General features: G+C 50.6%; 1 protein-coding gene across 1 annotated transcript in view; it reads left to right on the plus strand.

Annotated features, from left to right (window-relative positions):
• Window positions 1–858: 858 nt before the first annotated feature.
• Window positions 859–2,767, plus strand: part of r3hdm1 (R3H domain containing 1) — a gene marked incomplete in the record, with an annotated part of 40,304 nt that continues 38,395 nt past the window's right edge. Inside the window, 1 exon segment of the mRNA XM_014010676.1 lies at window positions 859–1,033.

Genomic DNA, 2,767 nt, shown 5'->3' on the forward strand with positions numbered 1-2,767 from the left:
CTTTATTTTTTTTTCATTATTATTATTTCCGCCCACTGCTTGTGATTTCTTTGCCGTGAAAGTCTTGAGTGACTGAAAATGAGAAAAAAAACAACAACAATCACATCACAGTAGTCTAGACTCTGGACATGTTTGCGACTCGCTCCGGCTGTGACAGCTTTCAAAAATGCGTCACAAAATGTGCAGCTTTTTCTTTTTCCTCAGGCCCATAAAGGCTTCAGAATCTACCTGTGTTATTAAGGGTTGGAGTGAAGGCTCGATGAGTTGAGATTTGTGTTTGTATTTCAGCGTTTGTGGGGTGGGATTGCTTGAAAGGCAGGGTGCCAGCTGGACTGGGMCGGCGGCCCAGCGAACAGCTCGGCGGCGCCGTGGCCAGCACCTCCCCATCGACTCTCCACCTGCTCTTTGAGTACCTATCTGGACGCGGACTTGTCGCCGCTGTCCTCCTCCTCCTCCTCCTCCCTGTTTGTCGCCTCTCTTCCTCCTTCTTGTGCACCCACCCTCTTCTTCCTCTCCAATCCATTCCATGTCCCTGACTGCCCTCTCTCCCCGCTGCTTCCTCCTCCTCCACCCTAATGAAGAGCCCCATTTAGTGGGTGACTTTGGTTCAGTCAGTGCTCCGTATCGCCGGCCGGCCTCGGCTGCAGCGACTGGCTGCTGGCGCTCTGACATCACACAGTGGCCAGCTGTTGATTTGGCGCTGTCTCCAAGGCTGGCAGGCTTGATGGCTGGTGGCCGGTAGACTCGTGTTTGCCTCCCTCTCTCTCTCCCTCCCCATCCATCCATCCTTCCTCCCTCTCTCTCTCTCCCCATCTCTCTCTCTCTTTCTGTGACACACACTCCTCCCCTCGCCCTCTGCCTTTACACTCTCCTCTCCCTCGTCTCCCGCTCGCAGTCGGTCGAGCCGAGCGTGCGGGAGGCGGCGGGCAGCTGCCGAGGAGCGAGCTCCTCTCCAGCAGATCGAGCCTCCCTCCGGTACGATGGAAACTAAACGGCGGCCGAGCAGAAGGGATGGAGCTGCCGGGGCACCCAGGTACGTCCCGGCGCAGCCTCCCACCCCACGTAACRACGCTGACCCTCCCCCCTCCTCGATTTCTTTCAAACTAGAAGTATTTCCCAACGTTCAAGTCGGTGAGCAAGTTGGCTGCAGTTTGTTCTTGTTTTTTTTTTGTTTGTTTGTTTGTTTGTTTTTCCCGCCAGTTTGGTAACGTAAAGTCTTGCTGATTTGTCTGAGCTTTTGGAAATCACTTGGCAGCTCTGCAGAAGCTGCATCTGCTTTTCATTACGAGGATAATTAACCAAGATCAGCCTGTAATTGGTTTCACTCGCGCCAAAAAATCAGCTCATCCCGTTTGTTCTGCAGGTGTTGTCTGCAAATTGACTTTTAATGACCCGTTCCTCCCGCCTCCGTCAGGTGAAAACTGCAAAATTCTGCATGCAAGTCTTTTTTTTAATGTCCCAGCTCTAATTGCCCAGATTGATATTTCATGGAAGCCCTCTTATGGGACAGGTAATGGATCACCTCCACTCTCCRCTGTGGATTTAATTTATTAAGGGCGCCTGCACCTCCGCTGCTCCGCGCCGCCTTACGCAACCCTGCAGGCAGAGCAGGCGGCACGATTACCGTTTCTGCCCGTTTACGCTTCCTGACTCAGCCCGAGCTGACGCCGGCGACAAATCGAAGCGAGATCGTTTGGTAGGCTAATCTGTTTTCTGCTCCAGTTCAATTACGTGGCTCCCCAGTTAGAGAACCCTTTAAATATATATATTTATGTATATATTCTTTTGCAATTAGCAGAAATGGTTTGAGAATGGGAGATTAGTTACCCGGTTAAGCGAAACATGGAAAATCAATTTTTATTGCCGTGCCATGACGAGCATTAAGGAGCTAATTAACTGTTTATTTGATGCCTGACTTTATTAGTCAGGGTGGGTGCAGGAGGCGGTGTGCTCTCACTACTTCAGCTTTTTATTCTGTGTAGTTTAAATAAATGGAAAGTTTGCTTTAAAGGACGACTTTATTTATTCAGAAATTATATTCATTTTTTTTTAGCAAATTCGTCTGAATTCACCAGTAAAGCAGTTTTTTTGTTTGTTTTAGTCAGGTTAGAGCCACGGGGTGTGGGGGGGTATTGGAGGTGGGGGGTGGATGGAGCAGTTAGAGGGAGGAAGAGGATGGAGGGTCCTTCACTTCAAGCTGAGCCGGTTATTGGCCGGAGGAGAGCGCCGATCGGGCTGAGCAGAACAAAACGAAGCGGAGGTGTGGGAAGGAAAGGTCAGAGGTGTGTGTGTGTGTGTGTGTGGGAGGCTGTGCGGCATGCTCTACACTAAAATAATCTACAGCAGCAATAATTTCCATCCAGATTATCTTGGAGCAGTCGCAGCTAATCCGGCTCTAGAGTTGAACTGCAGATGTGCTCGGTCCTGACTCTGTGCTGACGGCAGGTTTGATGATGGGTGTGATGGTTTGCCGCTCTGCTGTGACACTGATGTGATTTTAATACCAACCAGCCACTCCCTGTCAGCCGGAGCGCCTCTGCCACTTCACTGCTGCAGAAGCTGTTGRTCCCAGTCAAACGGGGGGATTCACGTCCGAAAGGTTTGATCTTTAAAGGCAGATGTTCCAGATAGACGAGCTCAACGTGAAGCCGGCTGATCTTTCCTCGTCGTGCCGACGGTCAGATTTCAGATCATTCTTTGTGTGTGTGTGTGTGTGTGTGTGTGTGTGTGTGTGTGTGTGTGTGTGTGTGTGTGTGTGTGTGTGTGT

Source organism: Austrofundulus limnaeus, unplaced genomic scaffold (assembly GCF_001266775.1).
Source record: "Austrofundulus limnaeus strain Quisiro unplaced genomic scaffold, Austrofundulus_limnaeus-1.0 Scaffold72, whole genome shotgun sequence".
NCBI classification, from domain to species: Eukaryota; Metazoa; Chordata; class Actinopteri; order Cyprinodontiformes; family Rivulidae; genus Austrofundulus; species Austrofundulus limnaeus.